General features: G+C 34.2%; 1 protein-coding gene and 1 long non-coding RNA gene across 14 annotated transcripts in view; one reads left to right on the forward strand and one right to left on the reverse strand.

The window, feature by feature from the left end:
• Positions 1-6875, forward strand: part of LOC104856423 — a 17680-nt gene extending 10805 nt beyond the window's left edge. The window contains exon 3 of the long non-coding RNA XR_778633.3: positions 6762-6875. This is a non-coding gene — a long non-coding RNA (uncharacterized LOC104856423). The remainder of the gene's footprint in view (positions 1-6761) is intronic.
• Nrxn1 (neurexin 1) overlaps positions 1-25999 on the reverse strand; it is a 986324-nt gene that overhangs the window by 688331 nt on the left and 271994 nt on the right. The gene's annotated exons all lie outside the window — the stretch shown is intronic.

Here is a 25999-nt window from a genome sequence, read left to right on the forward strand (position 1 = left end):
GAGTGGGAATTGGAATGTGATAAGCTGTAGAATAAGCATAGAATTGTAACTGGCCCTGGAGAAACGTAAATGGTTCCACTAGTAATACAACATCACCATTATGACTGCTGGGGGTTTCCTATACAAGCAGGCATGTTATCCTTTCCAAGGCAATAGGTTTTAATTTTGGAATTATCATCATTTAATAATTTAACTCATGACCTGGAATCAAAGCTCAAATCAAGATTTCACCTCCTCAATGCCAGATGATCTGACTTTCTGGGGGTGGAAACTGATGTAAGAGATAGACAAGCCACGGCACTAAGACAGTGTGCACCTGTGGACATTCAAGAGGGATTAGCCCCTTTAGAACAGTGACTGAGTATGGAGATAATTAGCAAAGACCAGGAAAGCACTCAGGCCAAATCAACCACATTCTGAGAAAAAGTCACAGTATTCAAAACCCAGTCTCTGCCATGCATACATGCTGAATATTGGATGAGTACCTTCCATATGTTAATTACCATACTGGTTTTTAGGGAAACAGAGAAGAAATATCTCAGCTACTTTCTGTGTCAGAATGTTCACTGTACAGGTGTCTGTTTCCTTGTTCAGTTCAGATGGGCAAAGAGTGCATGCAGTACAGCAGGCCAACATGTTTAAATGTTACTGTTTTACAAGGGGGAAATGAGGGCCAGAATTTGAGTTTAGGTTTGCAACTTGGCTACCTGCTGTCACCAGGGGCAATTATACATCTTTTAAAATATCAGTTTCTGAAAATGGTTAATGACTCCAATGTTTTAAGTTTGGTGTGAGCATAAAATGAGGCACTGTCACAGCAGGTATATAGTAAAGTCGGTGAAAGGGAGGTGTCTTTCACTTCTCAATGTGGCAAATGTCATAAATGATTTAACATGAAGAACATACTTAATTGTGAGGCAATACTTAATTGTGAAATCTAGAAAATTACCTTTAAAACCAGAAACAGGAAAGGTTTCTCATTATCAACATTTCTATTTAATACTATATTTGAAATTGCAGCTAATACAGAAAGACAAGAAAATCTATGAATGATATAATGGTTATAAATGAAGAAAATAATGGCTTACTAACACGTATGGTTATATAAGTTTAAAAAAATAAAATTACCTAAAAAATTTATTCAGCATAATAAGATAGTTAAGAAAGACTGTAGAGTTTTATGTATGGGATATAATCAACGTTTCTTACATAGATGCATAGATTTAAAACATTTTTTTAAAAAACTCTATGAATTTTCAAATAAATGTGAAATACTGATTTTACAATTTCTGAGGGATAAAGAGCTTCAAATAACAAAGATGTGCCAGAGAAAGAAGATGAAGCAACTAGAATACATAGATGAACATTTAATAGGAAATCTTGGTAATTAAGAAAGTGAATTAAGACAGATAAGATAATTCAGTTAACCTAAAATATTCCTAAATATATATTGAAGCAATGTATACAGGAAGTACAGATAAATGCTGGGACAACTTCTCATCTGTATGAACAATGTGAAACAGGACTTTTACATAATTTTATTGACAAAAATATTCTACCTGGACTATGAATAAAATTTAGAAAAGTAAGTCTGTCGAAGTTTTTCAAGACAAGAAATTATAATACAAAGTATGGAAAACTTTATATAACCAGAATAAAAATATCACTAAAATTGGTAAATTTATCTACATTAAAATGAGGAAAACCTGTTTAACAATGATACCATAAAGACAGAAGTCAAATTAAATATTTGGATAAAATATTTTCATTTCACATTGATCAACGGAGGAAGACAACTCAGGATCTTGCATGCAAACTCAAGAAAATAAAAAAAAAAAAGATGGATACATGAAAATTTTAGTAAAGCTGTTGCTAGCACTGTAATGCACTACTGATGAGAATGCTGAGACAAAACCTGACCAACAGCCATCAGCTCCCTTTGGCAGCATGCAACCTCATGGAAATTTCATCTAGTATAAAGAACTTGGGGTCTCAGTACTTTGAAAATACAGTAATTAATAAAAATAATAATCTCCAATTTTTCACTCATTTCTGAATGCTCATTGTTCTGATTGATGTTTTGAGGATAGGTGATGAAGCGTATTCTGGTACCCGCACAGGATCTATGGTGAGGTCCACTGTTCTAAGCATGACATTTGTGACATTCAGCAGGCTTGTCCAATACTTGGAAGAGGTGTCTGAATTAGACAGAGCTATAGAGTCCTTCCTCTAGCCCAACCCTTCAGTTTTCACTAGAAAGTGAAGTCCCTGAAATTTATGATCATCAAGTTTGTAAAATATGCCTGTGACAAAAGCAGGACTAGAATTCAGCCTCCTATTAATCCAGATTCTAATATGATATGACACCTGTAGGCCAGGAAGAAGTGTATATGGTGTTCAGAAAGTAAGAAAAGTGGACAAAAAATTGTGAATATGTGTCTCAGTAAGAATAGAACAATTATGTGTAGTCTACTCAGTTTAGGAAGGCAGTGAAACATGTACTATATTCAGAAAGATTGTGCTTAAAAAAATTAAATCACAAAGTTTTGAGATTTGAAGTGGTCTCGTATTGTTAAGTGGGGGTAGTATTTTATCTCTGAGATTCTGCCATCACAAATACATATACCCAGAAAGAATTTCAAAAAACTATTGCTTTGCCAGATAATGTGAAAGAGCTACCTAAGTAACAGCAGAGTTTGTGGTTCATTAGATCACAAGCTCTGAAATTTATGAGTGCGGAGTCTTTTAATAAAATATTTTATTACTTTCAAGTGAAAATGCCACTCCTCTAATATTGCTTAATTCCTAATTTATGCAATTCACATTTGCATTAAATGTAATCTCACAATTCTGGAAAAATTCCCATTGTGGACTACATATGAATCTAAGTAAGAAAAATGTTTCCTATATAATCTTCCAGAAAAGAATATACATACTAAATAAAAATATAAAATTCACTTCAATTCCTGGTACCAAAAAAATAAATAAATAAAATAAAATTCACTCTGTTTTCTACGAGATAAGAATAGCATATTGCTTCTCAGTCTTTGCCACTTTGTGGTCCACATCCTTAAGGTTGGTGTCATGTTACATGAAAATATCAAGGAGCACAGTCAAGTAGTCAACGCTTTCCTGCTGAACACTTAACACATACATCTATGTCAATTTTAAAATGAAATGCCACAGTACACTTTTAACATGCTCTAAAACAAAGCTGAAAAACAAATTAGAGCCACAGAAGCACATATATCAACCAATAACTTTATTAACAATACCCAAATTAGCTACACAAATTCATAATAAAAATCTAGTAAGAAAATTAGACAAATTACTTGAACAGACGTTCCACCATAAAAGAATGCTCATGTGAAACAATATTTGACTTCATTATTCCACAGAGAAATTCAAACTACAACTACTGAAGGAAATGAAAGAGATTTAAAAAAAAAGACAAGGACTGGGAACAACTGGAACTCACACAATGTTAGTAGGAAATATTTTAGGAAGTTGTTTGGCAGTCTTTTAAAGCACAACCATACCCTTACCCTATGACTTGGCAGTCCCATTCAAAGTATACTTATAACCAAAAAGCGCACATAAAGGTCATCAGGATAACACACCAGAATGTTTATAATGCCATCTTCATTAAAACTTCAAACTGACCATTGCTGAAATGTTAATTAATGGTAGGATACATTAATACATTGGTGTAGAGTCATACAAAAATATTAAACAATAATGAGAATATATGATCTAAACACATGCAGAAATATGGATAAACAGAACAGTATTAATGGTGAGTCCAAAATGCAAGACACAATGACATAACTCATATTTTATTTATATAAAAATTTTAAAAATAATCAAAACTAATCTTTCCTGTTGTAAATCAAAATAAAGGTGACCCTTAGTAGAGACAGTGAGGGAGGTCTAGTGAGAAGAACTCAAGAAACTTGTAATGTTTTAATATAGCCACATGTGGTGGCGCCTGCCTATAATCCTAGAACTCAGGAGGCTGAGGCAGGAAGATCTCTGTGAGTTCAATGCCAACCTGGACTACATACTGAATTCGAGGCCAGGCTGAACCAAATAGTGAGTCCTTGTCTCAAAAAACCAAAAAATGTATATGCCTGTGATACATAATGAATACATTTATCATGAGATATTGGTACATATGCATATCATCTCCCAGCCAAGTACTAACCAGGCCTGACCCTGCTTAGCTTCCAAGATCAGATGTGTTCAGGGTGGTATGGCCATAGACTGCATATGCATATTTTATCTTGATCTTTTTTACTTTCCCTACCTTTTGTCTTTCTGTATTTTTAGATCCCCTTACCATCTCCACAAAACTGATATCCTTTTTTCTATCATATTTGTTTTATTTTGCTCTTTAAATTATACTTTCTCATATAAAATAAATCATGAGATATTTACCATTCTGTGTCTTCTTTCAGGTAGCATTATAGACTCAGTGTGCATATACTTTCCACTAATCACTCAAATTGTATTCAGAATTAGAGAAAAATGTAAAATAAGTTGTTTATAAAGTTGGAGCATTTATCTAATATTGTATATTGAGGTGTTTTATGTTGTCCTAGAGACGAAAGAAGAAATATATAGTATGTCTTTGGCTTTGAGTTCTATTCAAATTTTATCCCTTCTTAATCTAAATGAAAATACACAGTTCTTGGCTATTTAATTTTCTGTGGAAAGTTCAGTGGAAAAATCCAAATTCTCTAAATTTTTTATATACTGATTAGATGATGTGACTATCAAAGTTATATTTGATGGGAATAAATCTGAGTTCTTATAGCCTCCATATCCCCCACATGAACCAATTGCAATATGTATGAAACATGAATTCCCAGCCACAGTAGGACAAGAAGCACACCAAACTCTTCAGAAGACTGAGAACATAAATCCCCATTCTGACAGAGACACTCTAAAAAGCCATTCAAGCATGGGTGGCCTTATGAAAGTACTTATAAGAGGGATAGCATTGTTCGTATTTTAGTGTTTGTCAGCTCGCTTCTGTTAGCATACTAAGTGAAATGATAAAAGACTTCTAAATTAGATACTATTTTAACATTTTTCCAAAGAAAGATTTAGGAGATATATGTCAGCATCTCCAAATATCAGAAATCATGTTTCTTAGACAAGTAATTTTATTTTGCATCACATCAGGGTTACATAGAGAGTACAAAGTAAAGTATGGGAAAATGTAACCTAAAAGAATGAACATTTTCTTAGAGAGTCATCCGTAGAGCAAACATTCCATTTCTTATAAAAACACATCTCTCATCCCACAAAGGACTGAAGATAAATGATCCATTTAATTGGGTGCTGTAGCAAGTATTCAATCCCTGGTTGACAGACTGAATAAATGGATTACTTTCAACAGCAAGAATTACATATTTCTATGTTAGAAGAAATAATTATAGATAGAGAGGCAGAATGACTTCCCAGATTCATATAGCGATTGCTTCTCAGGACAAGACTCCCTCCTATTTCCTAACATCGTGTATAATCTCAATTTGCCAGTACAGTTCCAAAGTTTCCAAATACACTGAAGTTCAGCACAAAAACAAGATGTAAATAAATTGCCTTGTATTGTAAAGACAATGATGCCTTTGAACAGGGAGAACTCTCACTGTTCTCACATGCATGGAGAATGTCATGCTGTTTTTCAGTGCCAAAAAACTGACCTGCATTGTGACTCTTGCTTGCACTGCCTTTCATATATTAACCCAAATCACAAAGGTTTCTAAGGCTTCACTATAAATATGTGAGTATAAGATTATGTTCAACACAAACTAGATTCTAAAATCAATAAATGAAAACATAAATGCATAAAAGAAGAACATTTGAGTGAAAGACCTGTTTCAATTGCTGTTCTATTTTAGAAGTGAAATGAGTAAGAATATTGCACCTACAGTATTCTTGACAAAACAAAGGTACACACTTTATATTTACATTATTAAATTAAATAATAAACTTGGCAGTCTCGGACTACATAAGAGAAAAAAAATTAGATAAACAAAAATGTTTGCTTATTTAAATTCATACCAGGTTAAATTCTCAGCCACTAAAAAAGTGAATAGAATATAGTATCATTTTATTTGTCATTACTCTGTTTAGGAATTAAAATAATGTACTACCAATGGTAAGAAAAATATTATTTTAATGGAAACTACTTAAGCTTTTTGTTAGATTTTTAATATGACTCAACCTATGTAAATTCAAATGTTAACTTCTATTGTTTCAAATCTAGAAATCATTCTTTATAAAAATAAAATTCATTCAAAGATTTATTTCAAAGTAGGAAAAACTTGTGGGGAGGGAGAGGCAACCCAGAAAGAACTGCCAAACTTACACGTAATCAACTGAATGAAGAGGAAAACTCTTGATTGATACTTGAGATCATTAAATATGAAAGTTAAGGAATATTTATTAAGATGTTATTTAGTCCAATGTTTTCACTTATTTAGCAGAGTGATCATCCAACATTCAAAATGATGGCCACATAACTGAGAGAAAAACAAAATATAATATTTGTCCTCTTGACTCCAGATTTAGGCTTACTTAATCCCCAGATACTGCAATAATTTGAGCCTCTAATTCATGACCAAAAGCTAAATGCAACTTAAACTTGAGTGTATTTTTCCAAAAAATAAGATACAGTCCAAAACTCTAGCTATTTACAATAATTTTCCAAACCTATTTTGCCAACACTGATTTATGTTTGTTTACATAACCAGAGGTGCTCACAACCAAAGAGCCAATCTATGCCTATGTGGAGCTGTGGACAGTTCTATGCAGATCATGTGATACAAAGGAAAGTGATGGACAAGTACTTTGGCATGTACCAGGTGGACAATTTGACAGTGTTTGAGCCTTCCTAGTGCTCACGTCTCAACAATTGAATCTATGAAAACCAGAAGAGAGCATCTTTCATCTTGGAGATCATTAACTCAATCAGAGAGAAAACAAAGCTTAGTGAAGGTGGGTTTTACAACGATTCTCTTAGGAACCTATGAATTTTTGGAGGTGCCAGTTAATAATTACTTAATAAGGAAGCAAATTATGGGAATATAATTCTATCCACAACAGATTTATAGAATTCTATATTTACAGACAATACTCATGTAATATGATATGAATTACAACTTCAAGTAGAAAATTAACTTTTCACCAACTTGGGCAGGATATTATACCCTGACAATTTATCTATTTCATCAAATTCTGAAGAACAGCCAATTTATAATGCAGGTCTTTCTCCCCAGCATTAGAGTGTTACTGCCTTCATTTTTAAAAATGTATAATTTACTCTATTCAAGTGTCGGGGATTTAGCTTAGTGGTTCCACTCCTGCCTCGCAAGAGCAAGGAGCTGAGTTCATTTACTCTATTCAAATATTTTGGATATTTGGTAAACTGCTTTAAATTAAAGAATTTTATTTTTAAAATAGGTATAAATAATTATGTCTTTGAAGATAAAAGCACAGAAGAGGAGAACTTAGTAGGGATTTGGAAAACATTGGTTAAAGTGACACTGCTTTAAAAACATGATCTTTGTCACCTGATGCTCAAACTATGGTCTAGGGTACACTTGGGGCTTTTGAGAAATTAAGATATTCAGGGCCCTTACCAAGCCTACTGATGCAGAACTGGTAACGTAATGAGATCTTCCAGTGATTTAGTGCAAAGTATAAGAGGACTATTGTTAAGAAGATTCCTGCATTGCTAAAATTTAGACTGCCTCTTAAAAGTTGTAAGGATTTTTTGTGTCTACTACATCTGACACATTAAGTGCTGAAGAGAACATATATTGATATACTCACACTTTTAAGAGAAAAATATCCAGCTCCATCATTTTGCATCTTTTGATTGGAAAAATTCTCTGTGGGGTGTGGGTTGTGGAGTAGGGGAGTGGAGAGTTCTGATTAGTTTGTCAAATATATTATTTAATATGCAGCCCAGTTGAGTCTAGTTTTTAAATTATTAAAAATAATCTCTGATTTCTTATTCTTGGTGTGTTTCACCTTTCAGCACTATCACACTAGAATTTTCTGTAGAACTGGAGACTTAGTATTACTCTTCCAGATGCACCTAAAGGGTATATATCTCCTGGTGTAGTCTAACAAGTTGTTATTATTTGTGAGTCAACTTAATGAGATTCATGCAACTGCATTTATGATTCTTTCTAATAACATATTCATCCATGCACTGTCATAACTGAAAACTACCATGCTAGATCCTAGATGTGAGCAGACAATGAAAAGTAAGGGTCTGGGCTGTCACACATCCATATATTAAGATTAAGTAAACTTGGAGCATTTTAAAGTTATTAATGCCAGGCAATGAGGAAAAGCAATGAGCAATGAGTACAAGAGATAAAAATATTGACAATGGAACAAAGGAAGAAAAATATATATCTCGATTAATGGGGTATCCTTTTCAACAGGGTGAAACCTAGACGATCTGCAAAACAATTTGACAATTTTGCTTTTAGTTGTTTCATTTCTTTCATGGAAAAGAACTGGCCTAAGCATCATGAGAAAGGAGCACTGCCACTTGTCAGCTCCCTGCACTGGCCACCCCTCAGCTTCCCTGGGCCACATGTTCTTTCCTGGCAAAGAGACATAGCAGGACTGAGTGACCTCCAGGATTTCTTTCCATTGTAAAATTCGATACCTCCATAACAATCTTGATTTATCGATCCACTGTTTCATCAATTCATTCAATAAGCATTTACTAAGCCGAAGCATGTGCCAAATATTGATTTCCGGCTGACAAAAACAGGCAACATGCTAGAGTTGAAATATCTTTAAAGATTTCTGATCAATGCTGCTTTTACACTGAACATCCCTTAGCAACCTTGACGACCTAGGGCTTCTGGACCTAATTCTCCTCCTATTCTGTGAGGATGTAAAAAGTCAGAAAAAAACAAAGAAATGTGGAAATATGTTCTATTCAAGTACAGGCTTTCTGTTTTAATTTCTTATCTTCCTCAGTCCAGAAAGCACTTTCAAAGAACTCTGAGGCATCAGCAAAAGTATTGTATGTTTATTTCCGCCCCCATCTTTAAGATCTTTCCCCATATAAATGCAATTTCTAGAATAATAAAATATCTTTAAAGAAAACTAATATTACTATAAATTTATATGAATTAATTTGTGATGCTTATTTCTTTAATAAAAGTACAGAAGTAACAATCAACAAGTTCCAGTATTTTCCTGTGGATCAATCTCCTAATCTGGAACCAGAATTCTTGAGTTCAGTTCTCCAAGTAGGTTTAGGGTAACATGACCACAAAAAAGTAAATGTCACAGAGTCTGAATTGCCTTCAATACAATGGATATAATCACTCTGATGTGCCGCATTTTCAGGATTTTGAAAAGTGAGGATTGAAAATATAATAATTATATTATAAACACTATATAACTTATGCACCAAGCCTTCCATAACCTACCTTCAATCCATCTTTCGGAGCTATACTAAAAACAAAAATGCATATTCTCTAGCCCAGTATTTCTCCTGCCCCCTTTTCCATCTGTTTTGGGTACTGTTTCTCAACTGTCTCAAGGCTGGTACAAATCTAGCATCATTGTGCATGCATATGATAGATTCCTTAGCATTTTATTCCCTTAAACTCCAGAAGAGCTCCAGCTCCTGTGCAAACACAGCCTGCTTCAGGATTTCTGAGCCATCTTACAGAACAGAAGGAACTGTTAAGACATCTCAAGATCTTAGGAAGGAATAAATTCTAAATCTTGGGGAGGAATAAACTCTTAAGTTATCTCAAGATCCTCTTGCAGAATCCCTGGTCCCCTCTTGGAGTTGTGAACCCACACGATTCAGTCCCCCTGAGCCCCAGTTATGAAGTAATTCCTTTCAAATTTCCATTTTCCCAAAGAGACAGATTTGACTGTCTCACTTTGTGTAAGAAATCTATTCCTGGATCAGCCATTTATGGTAGGAACAGAGGAAAGGGGAAAGTTTATAAATCATAGGCAAGTGGGGGAGTCCTGGTGAGAGGGCAGCCTGATGATTGTTTAGCATCTGACATTTTCAATAACTTGTTACTAGGATATAATATTTATATTATTGGAAGCTTCATAGTTTGAAGAGGGAAATCCATTGGTTCCAGAGAATTTTTTTCCTCAGGTGTTTATTGCCACAAATAGGGATAATCTGGGTAGGAAGCTTGGGATCAGTTGATCCCAAGCAAGGATCACCATCGGAACAACCTGGATAAGTTCCCAGAATACATTTCCAGCATCCCTACCCACGTGCCATAATTTGATAATATTGAGGTGATCTTCTGATAGTTTATAGTTATTTTTTATTCACAGTTAATTTCAATGACTAGTTTAACTTGAAACTTGATGTGATTTTGTCTTTTATGTTTGCGGCGGGGGCAGTTGTTCTGTTTTTGGTAAAAGACTGGGCTTCCCTCTCCTTAGATTCTCTGGGAAGAATTCATTTTTCAACAAACATTGGGCACAGAATATAAAATAAAACAGAAGGCATATATTTTTTAAAAAAGCACCCAAAAAGCAGATCACATTTCTACCTTTTAGTTTGGAAGCAATGTGACAACCAAGATATTCTGACAGACTGAACATACCACCTCTTGAATGAAGAGTCACCATGAACAATACATGCATTCACTTCTCAGTCTCTCTTCCTCCTGATTTCAAGGAGAGGACACAGGGCGCATTTCCTATTGTAACTACTTTTTCATTTTCTACTAATGAGTACATAAAACACCACATCAAAGCAAGTTTTTCCTTTTAAAAATCTTTTGCCTTAGAGGCTGGGGTTTTAGCTCAGTGGTTCTACCTCCAGCCTCTCAAGTGCAAGGACCCAAGTTCAATCCCCAGAACCAAAAAAAAATAAATAAATAAACAAAAACAAAAATCATTTGCCTTTACATTATGATGGCAATATTGCATATATTTTTAGCCTGTTCTTTTTACTTAAATTCGACACTTATTGGAAATTTTTTAAATACAGAATTTTGCAAGCTACGAACAGATATTACTTTTAACAAAATTTTCAGAAAGATATCGAAAGGTGTAACATTAAAAATCCAGAAATAAAACAGAGACATATACTACTGTAAGTACTATTGAACATTTTTATGGTCAGCAAAACAAAAAAGGAAACAATAGGTTAAAACACTAAAAAGAGGAAAAAGAAAAATTGATATTAGTTTACAGGAATGATGGTGTAAAAAAAATGAGAGAATTAATAAGTAATAATAGCACTCAATAAGATATATGAACATAAAGTCAATATATAACAAATAGTTGGGTTTATATCTCATTCTTAAAATAAATTGTTATCACCTCCATTTTCTAAAACACATGACTTCCATACCAATAATTTGTAAACTATGTAACTTAAAGAAAATGTGATTTAAGAGCTTTCAAAAGTTTCTTCTGAGTTACTGAGGACTCATATGATACATAAACTATTTACAATGTAATGTATTTTTAATAGAAATAGAAATTATTTGGGCTAGTGATTTAGCTCAGTGGTTCCACTGCCTGCCTCACAAGTGAAAAGTCCCAAATTCAATCCCCAGTACCCCCCCCCAAAAAAGAAGAAATTATTTGAAATAAGGGTTCACTACCCAAACATTAAAAAAAAAACACTAATTTAGTTCAACTTTTTCATTTCACAAATAAGAAAATCCCATTTCACAGAAATTAATAAACGGCAAAGATCATTCATCTTGAGGATATCTTCAACAAGAATCTGAATCTCTGAGTTCAAATCCTATGGTTTTTCTTCTACAGTTTGCTATATATTTTTAGTATTACATTTAACAGATCTGAATGGATATATTCAGTTTCAGATGGAGAAATATTCCTTTTGAAAAATATAGGAAGTCTATTTTCACATCATGACATTTCTTCTGAATATGTTTCTCAGGCACCTTATTTGCATAAGTCTTAATGAATATATACTACATGGTAGCTTTATAATTTTCCTATCTCCAAATATCATTTTTAGCTACAGTCTCAAAGTGAAGTCATCCCTTCACTATATTTACATTATGCTAAGCTTCTCAATCTCAAAATCTAATTTTATAACAATTATAGGAGGTCTGGCTGAAAAATACAGTGTATTTAAACAAACAAAAATTACAGTAAAAGACACATGGTCATTAATCAACCTCAAAATTGTCCTCCACTTTGAACACACTTATTCTAGCATTCTTGCCACTTTCTGAAGCAGTTCTGGAAAATCTCTGTCTTAAGTGTCTTACTAAAGGCATTGTCATGGTTGACTCAGTGTCTGAACCAAAACAAAACATTTACCATTCATGTTCATGTTGACTGTGGGGAAAAGTCAGAAGTTGCATGACAACGGATCCAGTGAATAAGGTGGATGAGGACACTGATATTGTTACAAGCCTTTCTGTTAGAGGGCAGGGGGCCAGCAGCATCCACCTCACCCCTTTTGTTTTACTGCACCTTGTAAAGACACTCACGAAACAGGACTTTCAGAATGGAGTGGCAAGATGATAGGATGTGCTCAAAATGAGAGCAAGTACTTTTAGGGGGATTAATGGCTATGTGTCTTTAATGTAACAATTGAAAAATTTTAAAAATTTAAAAATTTAGGTATTAACCATATTTTTGATCATCCATTTTATTTAATAGTATTTGATTTCAATGTGCAAATAGTTCTACTCCAAAATATGACACATTATAAGCTGACAGAATAGCCAAAAATGTGTAATATCTGTATTACTTTGAAATAAATTGAACTTAAATACATACCATGGTCCTGAAACAGAGCTAATTATTGGCAGATACTAACAACAACTACGTATATTAAGCTGAGAGAAACCGATAAAATGTCTCATATTCATAATGGTTATCAATTTGGCACCAAAGAAAGTAATCTAAAGAGGCTTACGCACAGTGATGTCTGAATCTCACCTTTAATCTTGTATATTCTCATTTAATTGGCCACATGGGGTCTGAATATGGGGATTTCAGAAGCTTGGCAGGGGATTCCAAAGTGCAGAAATGGTACAGAACTAAGAGTTCAGAGACACATGACCCAGGCATTTAATGTGTAATACTTTCATTCGATGGCTATTTAATTATGATAATGTCACAAAATTGTGTGGTACATTAAGCTGTGATTATATTTTATATGAGGAATACCTGTACATAAAGTTGTCTTATATTGTGTACTACTTGACCGACTAGTAAGCAGTGTGGTGTATTTTCTTTCATAAGAGGGAACACTTAAGTACAGTTCCATCCTCTTTCTCAATGCTTATGTGGTATATTAACCTTTCAAATAATCTGATTTTAAATCAGTTTTCTTTTTAAAGGTCAATCATGATGTAAAACAACATGAATGCTCAACTCCTTATGAATGCATGAAAGGCTAAAACCTATGCTGACATCACACATCTCTTTCCCAAAGAAAACACCACCTGAGTAATAAAATAGGATTATATATTGCTATTGACCCAATCTTCCTCATGCAAAGGAAAACCCCAGTCAGCTGACTTTTATTTTTTTTTAATTTCAAAAAGTGCAGCCAGCCCCTAAAATTCATTACAAAAATATATAAGGTTGAAGTATTTGTGGCAAAAATAACATGCAAACATTTAAAGAATGCAAGTGTGCTAAATCCGTAAGATGCTTAAGGTGTTGTAAAGGTCAGTGCTCTTTAGATACTGATGAGAACAAAAACTGAAGTTGACACAAAATAGAATGTGGAAGCTAAATATAAGCATTAAAAACTAGGATATTATATTCTAAGGAGAAGGTCATGAAAGGAAGTCCTAGGATAAAATAAATAGATAACAAAAGAAAGAGACACATAACAAGAGCCAGTCCCGAAATAGTTTATAAGAAGAGCTGACACTCCATTCATCAGGGACTTCTCCCCGGCAGGCCCATTTTTCTTTTACGTTTCGACACATCCATGTACTCCTGGCTTCAAATTTAAGTCTCCAAAGGGACCCTTCCTTCTTCTAATAGAAAAATGCACAGAGGAATGATTTTTGCTTCCCTTGCTGCTACACCTTACTAAACAATTGGCTCAAGATTATAACCAAGACAAATGTTAACGAAAAGCTGACTCACAAAAGCTTTTAATGAATTTTGACTTGTGTTTTCTTCACATGTATTTCATTTTGAAGACAAACAGTTTCTTCCTGTTTCCCTCATTTGCTGTTGCTGGTTTAGCTAATTAAAAAGCAGGCTCAGTGGAGGCTGGAAGGAAAGAAAGTGGAAGAGGGGGCAGATGGGTCAAGATTGAACATCCCTAGATCTGGCAGGCCTTACAATTCTCATCAAAGAAGCAAATCCTTTATTCTTCATCTAACTCAGATTCAAGGAAGGCACAGAAGAAGCCCTGCAGCCTTTCTTACTTCAGGTCAAAGTCCTTTTTATACTTGGCATGCAACCTAGAAACATCAGAATTCTGAACAAAATGGAAAGTTTTATGCTTCCAAGCATTTGGGCTCATTCTGTGGCGTCTCCATCCCCTGAGTTGCCTTAGCAGATTTGAGCCATGTCTTAAAGCAAAGTGGTTTGAAACCGCTGAGGTTTACTTGGCGACTGAGAAGAATAATTTCACTTGTCGTGGAGTAAGATCACATTCAATAGAAAAGATCTGCTATTCCCAAGGTCATGGACTCTGGCCGCAGGATATATAGTTATTCAGCAAAACTGCCACTCCAAGCCTTCAGAACACTAGATCCTGTGGCAGGTGTTGCCTTTGGGGACCTTGCTAACAGCCTGAGTTTTTAAATCTGCATTTCGCTTTCTTGATGCTGTCCATAATACTCTGAAAAATCACATTCCTGTACATGTATGCATATGAATGCAAGGCTAGAGAGTTTTTAGAGAACTGTTACTAGGAATCAAGAGCTATGTATGTACATATAAAAACTAAATAGAGGGGTAATTCTAGTGAAATTAAATTTTCAGCTGATGTATTTCAAAGTGTGTTATTTTTAAAAAGCACGAAGAGGGTGTGCTGCTTACAAAATAAGCCATGGGAGCCCAAATAAATCATTACTTAAAGGATCATATTAAAGACCTACTATGTGTGAGCCATCATGCTGTTTGCAAAAAAAAAATAAAAAACAAAGATAAATTAGGCAGTAATCCAGTTTATAAGAAGTTGAAAACATAAAGGGGAAATAAGTCGCATAAAAGGCCATGTATATTAAAAAGCAGAAGAGATTATTTCTAGTCAAAGTGTGGAGAAACATTTCACTTTTAAAAGGTAAAATTGAGATTATCTCTTGAAGGAGGCCAGATCTGAAATTTAGGAAATTTGAGGAAAAGAGACTCAAGGGTTAGATCGAAATATCATGGAAAGGTCTTAGGTAAAAAAAGTCAAACAATTAGTGCCGTTTGACAAGCACTTAGACGGTGTGATGAAGAATAATGAGAAATTAAGTGGGAAAGTTTGTTTCAGGCCAGAATGTAAATGGTTCTGGCAAAGAGGAAGACATTGTGATAAAGGCAGCAGGACTGCCTATTGGAAAATGAAGGTGAAGTGTTAATTGACTTGAATATAGGGACAGCTGTACTTTTTTTTTATGAACACTGTTGTTTTGAAGAGCACAGTTTACCAAAAATGGAGACAATAACTTCAACATAAAAACATGGAGAGTTTAGCACCGGGAGATTCAGCTCACAGGGGGAAATAGCAATGGGATGGTATATATATATATATTTTTTTTTCTTATGCAACATCAAGTAGAACACGTTAGGGAAATGTTATCATGTAAACAGGGTTTATTTTAGACTATCTTTCAAGAAGGATATTGGATTAATTATTCAAGGAAGTAAAACAAAGTTATATTCAGCTGGTAGATTTATTCCAGCTGATTACCGTAATGATGATTAAAGATTATAGTAAAGATCCTTTAGATTCTAAGTCCCATACTGTAACACAGAAGACATAAATGTACAGGGTACTCTGTAAAGGGCATCCTATATAAATAAATTTAAGTGAAAATACATACAGTACCTACACACACTGTCCTTTTTACTATGTCCTGGTCTAGCAGAGACTTAGAGCTGCCTCTGCTAAAATCACTGACTCTTCTCTTAGAACAGAATAAAAGCTTGGTATCTCTGCCTTCACATTGCCTCTGTCTCCTTTCCCTCCTTTGAACTTTGGGGAGTTTTCTTTCCCAACTCTGCATGCAGACATGTTAAATAATTAAGGAGTGTTTGTTTAAAAGCTGGTAATATAGGGTTGATAAGTATTGGTATTGGGGATCAAATTTAGGACATTGTGCTTACAAGGCAGACGGTGGCACCACTGAGCTAACCCCCAGCAAGGCTGATAAGTCTTACATTTATTGACCTAATATCTTTCCTTCTTGTTCAAGGCTGAAGGCACCAAAATAAGAATAACTAAATATATTCATAATGTGAAGGGAAACTATAATCAACAGATTGTCCACTGTCAGCTTTTACAATGTCATGTCCTCTTCCCATACACCTGAGCAGCACCTAGAAGTCTCATCATATCACTGCCACACATCTAAATGAAGCCTACCCACTGTCTCAACAATCTGCGTTTGTCCCTCTAAACAGCTCTGTGAGTCATTTCTCCTCCCAAACTTATCTCAAGTCCCAGAAACAGCCAGGCTCGTGGACAATCATTTCCCTTAGAGCAAGCAAGACTTTGCAGAATTGAACCTGAGGTAATGACCAAGTAGAATACAGCTGGACCGAGACTGCCCATGTATTTATTCTTCTTGCCTCTACTCCCTGCGTGTTTATCAGCTACTAAATTCCATCTGTAGGTACATCCATTTCTGGACCTCTTTTCTCCCTACATTTATTTTCAATTTCTTTCACCAGAACCAGACTATTCTAATTAGACTCATTTCACATAACCTTTTAGTGTTGACAACTTATCCAGATTTTTTTCTCAAAATATTTAACCTTTTATGGAAATTTATGCTTGCATATTAATTTCAAAACTCATCAAATCTCTAACACCTCTCCCCAAATAGAGATTATGAGTTTAATGGAGCTAAATATAAAATTTCACTTAAAACTATCCAGAGGGAATAATTCGTTTTTTTTTTCCTTATTTGGATCCTGTTTTGAATCATTCCTTATTTTTTTTTAATTTATGTGAACCTTGCACAAATCCAGATTTGACTTATTCTTTTTTGCAATACGACATATATATATATAATATAATATATAATATATTACATATATATATAATACCACTAAGCTACACTATATTTATTTTTATGTTTATTTTTACATTTGCCCTACATAATGAATACATCCATTGTGGTGAGCTGTTATGTATCGCAAATCTTAATTCTTTTACATACAATTTCTCTTATGTGTCTCCCTTTCCCTCCATCTCTAGATTCCCTTTCCATTTGCAAAAGGTCTTTCCTTTCTTATCTTTTATTATGATCGTTAAATTATTTATAGTTTGTTTATTTATGCTTCTGTGTCTAACATTTCACTTAACATTATGGTCTGAAAATGCATCTATTTTCCTACAAATGACTCAAAACTATTGACCTTCATAGCTTCACTGTGTATATACACCATATTTTCCTTACCCATTCTTCTGGAATGGGCATATAAGCAGCTTCTAAGATTTAGTTATTATGAATGTGCTGCTAAAAACATGGGTATGCATGTATCGATAGAATGTGAAGTCTTCAACTCTTTATGGAAGATACTAAACAAGGTATACAGTTGGGTCAAATGGAATTTCTAGTTTAAAATTTTTGAAGAATCTCCATATTGATTTCCATAATGGTTGAAGTAGTTTACAATCTCACTACAAATGTTGAAGTGTTTGTTGTCCCTATATCCTTTACAGGATTTGTTAATTGATTTATTGATGACTCCTATTCTTTCTGGAGTAAGATGAAAACACAGTGTTAATTATATTCTTCCCTGTATTTATTGGCCATGTGTACTTTTTCTTCTGAAAAATGTCTATTCATTTCAATTGCCCATTACTTCACTGGGATTTTTATTTCAGATGAGGGTCTTTTTCTTTTAGTTTTTTTGTATATTTTAGATATTAACCCTCTGTCCAAGGAGTAAATAGCAAGATTTTTCCCTCTGTGTAGTTTTCTGTTCAATCTATTGTTTGTTGCCTTTAATGTGCAAATGAATCTGAATATGATATACTACTTGATGGCTTTTTTGGGGGGGGTCCTTGGGATCAAACTTGGGACCTTATGCTTATGAGGCAGGCGGCAGAACCACTTAGCTAAATCCCTGGCCCATGCTCCAACTTTGGTTTTAGTTTAATACTTATATAGATTCAATCTTCAGCGTGTGTATAACCAGTTTTCCCACCACTATTTGTTTAACAGATTGTTTTTCCTCCACCATATGCTTTTTGTTCCTTTCTCAAAGATTAGATGACTGATTATGCCTAAAGTTATTTCTGTATCCTAAGGTTATTTCTGCATCCTCTATTCTGTTCCACTGTTCTGTTTTTTTGTGTGTGTCAGCACCACATTGTTTTTTTCACTGTAGCTTTGTAAGGTGACTTGAAATCTGAGATTCCTCCTGCTTTGACATTGTTACCCAATATTGTTTTTGCTAATCTGGGTCTCTTCTGGTTCCCTGTCGATTTTAGGATTTTTTTTTAACACCACTGGTTCTGCCTATCTAGAAACGGGGTATATCTTTGAATTTTCTGAGGTCTTGTTCAATCTCCTTTTTCAGAGTATTTTAATTACATAAGTCTTGCGGTTACTGAGTTAGCTTAATTCCTAAGTATTTAATTTTTTTCAAAGATATTGGGAATGATATTGTTTTCCAAACTTCTTTCTCAGTGAGTTTATCATTAAGTACAGGAATGCTATTGATTTTTATATATTGATGTGTAACTTGCTATACTGCTGAATTTGTATACTAATTCTTGAAGTACTTTGACAGAATTTTTTGGGTCTTCAACATGATTGTGTCATCTGAAAATAAAGAGAGTTTGTCTTGTTTCCCACACTTACCCCTTTTATTACTCTTTTGGTATAATTGCTATGGCTGAAATTTCAAGCAACATTGAACAGGAGTGGTGATAGTAAACACGTACCGTACCTTTTTCCTGATTTTGGAGGAAACACTTTTAGTTTTTATCCATTTAACATGATGTTAGCAGTAGTGGTGTCACAAATAACTTCTACCAGATGGGGATGAGGTCCTTCTATACCTATTTTTTTTAGAGTTATTATCAGAAACGGATGTTAGATTTTGTCAAAGCACTTTTTTGGTCTATTGATAAGATTGTGTGACTTTTGTCCTAGCTCCCGTTTGTATGACGTATTGCATTTATTGATTTTTGTATGTTGAACTATTCTTGGTATAAAGCCTAAGTGGTTATTAAGTATGACCTTTTTGATGATGTATTGCATTCTGTTTGCCAATATCTCGTTGAAGGTTTCTCCATATAGGTTCACTAAAGATACTTTCTTGTAGTTTTTCTTTGTTACATCCGTGTCTGGTTTTAGAATGAAGATAATGCTAGCTTCCAGGAATGAGTTTGGCAGTACTCCTTTCCTTTCAATTACATTAAAGAGTTTGAGGAGTATTGGGATTAGATCTTCTCTGAAGTTCTTGTAGAATTCAGTGGTGAATCGATTAGATTCTGAGGTTTTCCTTTCTTTGAGAATTTTTTAAATTTTAAATTTTTATCAGTACACATTTGCAGTACATAATGATTACATTAAGTGTGGGAATTGGCGTACATACATAACACATCTCAATTTTAGTTTCCCCCCCCTGCCTACACCCCTTTTTCTAATTTATTGCCAGCATCAGATTCATTGTTTTATTTTATAAGTCCTTATCAATTTATTTATTATAAATACAGAATGACATCCAGACTGACAGGTCAAAATATATAAAATATGTAGGAAAACTATACTAAATAAAGGTACACCTTTACATGCATTGTCCATGATGAACTGCAGTAATATTTTTCTCTCTTTTTCTATTGTCTGACATTCATTTTGCCATTTATTTATCTATTGGGCTTCTTGTGTAAGAGAAAACATACAATGTTTAAGCCTGAATGTATTATTTTCTTCACTTAACAATACATTCTGAAGGTGCATCCATTTTCCTACAAATGACACGTTTATCCTTTTTATGACATAGCATTGCATTGACTATAAACACCACCTTTTCTTTATCTATCTCTTAATGGATATTCAGGCTGCTTCCAAGCTTTCACTATTATGAATTGCGTTGGTATGAACATGGGAATCCATGTATCACTATGATTTCATGACTTCTATACTTTTGGGAAGATAACTACAAAGGGAGTTGCTGGGTCAAATGAAATTTCTACTTTTAGTTTTTGAGGAATCTCCATATTGATTTTCATAGCAGTTATACTAGTTTATATTCTCACCAACAATAAAGAAGTGTTCCTTTTTCCTGGGAGCCACCCCAGCACTTGTTACTGGTTGGCGGGCATTGTTTCTAGAGCAGGATGGAATCTCAGTTGTTCTAATTGGCATTTCTTGAATGTCCAGCAATGTTGAACAATTTTTCAAGTATTTAATGACTATTTCGTGATGAAAAGTACCCATGCATGTCAGATTCCTTTTTTAAAAAAATTGGGTCTTGAAGTTTGGGAAGGTCTAATTTTTGGGGTACTTTATATATTCTACATATCAGTCTTCTTTTGAGGAGTAGTTTGCAAAAATACTTTCCAATCTTTTTTTAGTTGGTAGATTTTTTTTTTCTGCCTCAAATTCATTGCTTGTTATTGGAATGGTCAGGGTTTTCATACCTCTTTGCTTTAGATCTGTTAATTCGTATATGTTTAGGAATCTGCCCATTTCTTCTGGATGCTCAAATTTATTGGGGTATAGTTTTCCAAAGTAATTGCTAATAATTGTTGGTATTTCAGCAGTGAACGGTGCTATCTTTATAATTTCCTTTCTTGTAATAGCTTTGGATTGAGATTGTTATTGTTTTACTAGGACCTGGAGCTGCATCATTAGGTTAGGCTTGTTCTGTTTTTCTAACATGGGCATTAGCAGATATAAATTTCCTTCTAAGTACTGCTTCCATTTTGTCTCATCTACTATGTTGGACTGGTGCTACTCTTTCATCCTAAAGTTTAATTTGTTCATTTTCTGTGATCCATTGTTTTTTCAAAAATATATTCTTTATCTCCATGTCTGTATAATTTCTGTGTTTTCATTTCTCATTGATTTCTAGTTTCATTGCACCATGATCCACTAATATGCACGAAATAAGTTCAATTCATTTGTCTTTATTTGCCTAAATATTTGCCATATTTGCCTTATGATGTAGTATTTGGTACATTTTGGAGAAAATTCCATGTGCTGCTGAAAATAACATGTATTCTGATGTTGACTTTCTTGTCTCCTTTCAACAGTTTAGCCTAAAGTTTATTTTGTCTGGAAATAGAATAGCTACCCTTTCTTGTTTGCAAGCTCCTGTTTCATGCAACATTGTTTCCCACTCTTTGATTTGTAGTCCGTGAATTTCTTTTTGGAGTCAATGTGTTTCATGTATGGAAAACATCATTTTTTTATTTTTTATTTTTGATCCAATAAACTAATCTGTGTCTTTTGATTATAACTTGACACTATTCACATCAAGAATTATACTGAAAGGTACTGATTTATTCTTGTCATGGTATTATTTTTCTGTTGATTATTATAGTGTTTCCTCTTTTGCTTAACTACTCAACTATCTTGATGTATTCATTCCACTAAACTATTTTGTGTTAATGGCATATGTCTCAGGGAAAGTTTTAGAAAAAATTATAAAAAATATATTACTCTGGGTTGACAGTTGTTCTCTTTCACAGTTCAAACGTTCCACTCTAAGCCCTTCTGGGCTTTAAGGTTTGTTTTCAGAAAGTTTGTCTGTTATTCTCAAACAGTTTTTAAGATTCTCTCCTTGCATTAGGCTTCTGGCATTTTGACTATAATGTGGAGAAGTTCTTTTCTGGTTTTAGCTATTTACAATTCTATGTACCTCACTCACCTGCAGAGTGAATTATTTTCTCTTACTTGGGAAATTTTCTGCTAGGATTTCCACAAGCATATATTTTTTTATGCCACACATGGTTTTTTCTGTTTTTTCTCTAACTCCAAGTAGCAACTTTTGGATCCATGTTCCTTGCTGTCTTCTTATTTTTAAGGTCTCTCTAAAGATTGGTCCCCTGAATGACTCCTATTTTCTAATTCTCACACTCCTCACAATGGTCACGTCTGCTGCCCAAACTTTCAATATATTTTTTCCGCTCTTAAACTTGTGTTTGGTACATTTTCATGAATTCTTATGTAATCAGTCATTTTAGTTATTTTATCTAGCTCTATTTGTATCTTCTTTTAGTTCACAGACCATTTTGCTTATTATGTCAATTATCTGTTTAGATATATCATCTTCGTACTCACCAAGCACCATACCAATATGTTCTTTTTCTCTTTTCTCATTTCATATAATCAAGTTTTTTTTTATTTCATTTCCATCAGTGCCCCTTGGATCAGCTTTGGGAGACTTGGGGGTTTTTCCTTTTGTTGCCCCATTTTCCCCATGAGGGTTCAGGATCAATTATAGTGGAATGACTTTAATGCTAGTATGGAGGTGTTTTTAGTTAGTATTTGTTTTATAGTACTGTTATATTTGCTTTTTTGCTCTTTGCAGTATATCTATCTAATCTACTAAATTTAATAGGATCAGACCAGTAACTATGTTGCAAGCAGAAAAAAATCCCTAAAATTTATGTCATGCCCAACAGATCCAACCCTTCATAAATTATAAACATTGAAACTTATTTTAACAATTCCACTTTTATATCAAGGCCCCATAAGCATCCTTCTTACTATACTGCTACTTAGAGGTAGACTGGGTCATGGAGGGAGGGTTCAAGGAAAAAGGAAGGGGTTAGTCAGTCAAAAGAGAAACAGAAAAGAGAAATATCAGTGGGTGAAACACATACAAGATATCAGACTCTGCTGGAATTATTTTCATAGCTGGGGTAAAGGCTAATGTTGAAGGGGATGAGGATATATCGGGAGTGGCAAAAGGGGCACAGACGGAGGGAAGTGTAATAATAGATTGAAGGAAGCTGTGTAAAGCTGAGACCTGTTAATATGTTGGTAGTTTATGTTTGGATTTTCTATGCACACTTTTGGTGAAGGGTATCTTGATTTGCCCTGGAAAGGTACTGCTCACATTAAGGCACTGGTTAATGTTTACTGTTGTTGTTGTTTTGATAAATGCAGATACCTCTTGCTTTCTTCTGCACTTAGTAGAGCTTTCCTCCCTCAATGCCACCATCCAGCTGACACTAATGGAAGAACTCAAGTCATACTATTTTAAAATTGAATCTGTGTCTACAAAAAGTCTTGCAAACTTCAACAATAAGTATCAAAGTGAAATAAAGAAACAAATTGAGTAGGAACAAATAATTCGTTTGTGGTACTCTCCAGGTCTTTAAGCTTAGAAACTGTGAGTTTTTCCCCCAAGTTTATTGGTACATTTTAGGTAAACAATACAGTTACCATCATCAATGGGAACTTGTACCTTTAGATGATGTATCTTAGTTCTTATTTTTGTCCCAATCCCCTGACCTCCCTTCACCCCGCTACCCTTCCCTATTTAAAAAGACTTTGTTTCCATTTTCCCCCTTTTCTCATATTTTTTCTTTTCTCTTCTTAGCTTTCCCCTACCCTTCCCACTTCCCCTACTCCTTTAGAACTTTTCTTCCTATTATGCAATTTCAATTATACATTCAGATCTTTATTTACGCTTTTAGTTTTTCACACCAGAGAAACTATTCGGTATTTACATACGTGTCCTATTAATTTCACTTAAGAGCATGGCCTCAAAGTGCATCCACTTAGCTATAAATGAGCTGTTTTACTATTAAAAATGAACTGGCTTATATCAGCTCAGGGGAGAGCATTTTTCCTCCAAATTTGACTTTTCTGTTTAGTTGATATTCTCAGTGGAATGAAAATATTTCTTCATTCTTATTCATCAAGAATAACCCAGAGGGACATAACACTATACTGAAAGTACAAAAATACTCAACTTTATCCTGAAATTTTATTACTGACATCCACTCTTCATAATAATTCAGTAAATAAAAACAGTGCAATTTAATCCATTCAAAATGCTAAACCAGTATTACATTTATTTCTCAATTTTGATGTTGAAAAACAAAAACATCATATTCACATATATTCAAATTATGATCCAAAAGAGACATTCACATACACATCTCAGAAATCAGTATTTTTCTATAAACTGTATTAAAATGTCTTTCTCTTCATTTCTAAAAGAAAATAAATAATACAAGAATGAATAAAAATAACAAGAATGCCTCCTCCGGAATCAATAGTACCTATATCCATCGACTCCTCTGCCTGGCTTTATTTTTCTTTCAATTAATATTTATCATGACCCAAGCCATAAAATATGTATTTATTTCCACATCTCCCACTTAAACATGAGCTCCCTGTGAGGGTCAGAGATGTCGAGGTGAGGGTCATCATGGTGACTGTTCACCATTGTGTCCCAAGGACTGAACGGTACTTGGAACCTATGAGCGCTAACAGATACCTACTGAACTGAGTACTTCTACAAAAATCAATTGAAACATGAGCAAAGAAAATAAGTCAAAACAATCACCTATTTCAAAACATCAATGAAAATTTCTATCATTATCCACTATACAATCCTCTTGCTCTTGCTTAAAAATAAAAATAAAATTTGATCAAATATTTAAAGAAAAGCTGTTCTCTAAATTTAGGACTAGGAATGCTTCCTATTTATATGACTGCCAGCCAGGCCACAGAAGTAGATATTAGAGACAAAATCAACAAATCAATCAATATATTTGTTCAATGGAAGGAAATCTGAAATGTGCCTTCACAGGAGATACTCAAATGGGGATCCAAAGGCTTCCTATAAAGAGCTTCTTAATTTTGGCGACTGAAGAATAAGAGTTAAGTCAGACAGAAAGGCAGGAAACAGTCTAGGCATCTAGAGATTTCCATGGAGTACTGAATCCAAAAATATCCTGGCATATTGTGGAATCTATGAGACTAGAGACACATTAAAAAAACAAAACAAAAACAGGATAAAACAGGTGGAGGACAGCAATGCTGATGGCAGATTTTCTTCTCAAATTGACTTAGCCAGGTGGAATATTTGGGACTTTTCTGAACTTCTCTGAATGTAGCAGCACTCAGTATCTGTGATAGGCGGCATTGGTAATGAGTGGAAGCAGGAACCACTCTGAAAATAGTTAATTTGGCGGGGTAAATTGGGCATCTCCCGGCTTGTAGAAAAGACATTTTGCATTTGGAAAGTTTAAAGTTCTTAGATAGCTTTCCACGTGTTATAACTATAATGTGATACGCAATATCAAAATCAAGAGAATCAACTTCAGCTGCAGATCTGAGATCCTTCCATGAGAGGGCCAAATGGAGCTCTTAAACTGTATTCATTTATTTTCACACTAGTGACACAAAGTAGGTTCAATTATTCAGTTAAGGCAAGCTCAGTTTCATATCATTTCCCAAAATGCCCTCAGTCTTCCTCTGCACTTTCATTTTTTCCTTTTTCTCTCACCTTTTCCAGCAGCCATATATTTCTAGAAACATCTCACAACTCAGCACAAGGATTGTTCTCATTTTGATTTATTTTTCCTTAAACTCCTCTAAATTTTTATTGCCTGGTTTTATGCAACTCCTCCCTTGATCTTACTACCTGAATCCTTTATGAAGAAAGGGAAGGAAGAGGGCAAGAAACAGGAAAGACTACATATGTGAATAGCGTATTTTACTAAAATAAAATTTCTAATGAGGTTGTAGAAGGTCCATTCAGTGGTTAAGAACTATATTCTTTTGACAAACTTTTTCAATTTCAACATTGTGGTTCTATATTATACTACAGAATGCCTATACTAAAGGAGGTCCTCTTGAATAATTAA

The sequence above is a fragment of the Fukomys damarensis genome, unplaced genomic scaffold, assembly GCF_012274545.1.
Source record: "Fukomys damarensis isolate Sample0158 unplaced genomic scaffold, DMR_v1.0_HiC HiC_scaffold_2, whole genome shotgun sequence".
NCBI lineage: Eukaryota > Metazoa > Chordata > Mammalia > Rodentia > Bathyergidae > Fukomys > Fukomys damarensis.